The sequence below is a fragment of the Rattus norvegicus genome, chromosome 2 (assembly GCF_036323735.1).
Source record: "Rattus norvegicus strain BN/NHsdMcwi chromosome 2, GRCr8, whole genome shotgun sequence".
NCBI lineage: Eukaryota > Metazoa > Chordata > Mammalia > Rodentia > Muridae > Rattus > Rattus norvegicus.
This window is the reverse complement of record NC_086020.1, coordinates 118707595-118707889: the sequence shown is the minus strand read 5'-3', so window position 1 is coordinate 118707889 and position 295 is coordinate 118707595. Positions and strand designations below refer to the sequence as shown.

At 41.7% G+C, this 295-nt stretch overlaps 1 pseudogene; it reads right to left on the bottom strand.

Moving 5' to 3' along the window:
* Nucleotides 1-69, bottom strand: LOC134486012 (U4 spliceosomal RNA; annotated as a pseudogene).
* Nucleotides 70-295: the final 226 nt, after the last annotated feature.

The window sequence follows — 295 nt, the reverse complement described above, 5'->3', positions numbered from 1 at the left end:
TTTTTCAATTAGCAATAATCACGCCTCGGATAAACCTCATTGACTACAGTACGGTCCCTGAGCAAAGCTAACCAGTCACTTTTTAAAAATGGATTTAAAACTTACTCTATGAGATGGAACCTATACCCGATACTGTTAAAGTGGCCAAAAACCTGAGACTAGATTGGTCCTGAGCCTAGGAGAAAACCTACCACTGTCATTCTGCTAACCGAACCTAGCGATAAAATGGTGACTCCTAAGGGCAGAGTGCGTCAGTAAACACACATTGGAAAAGTTCCTTCTAGCAGTAGATGGT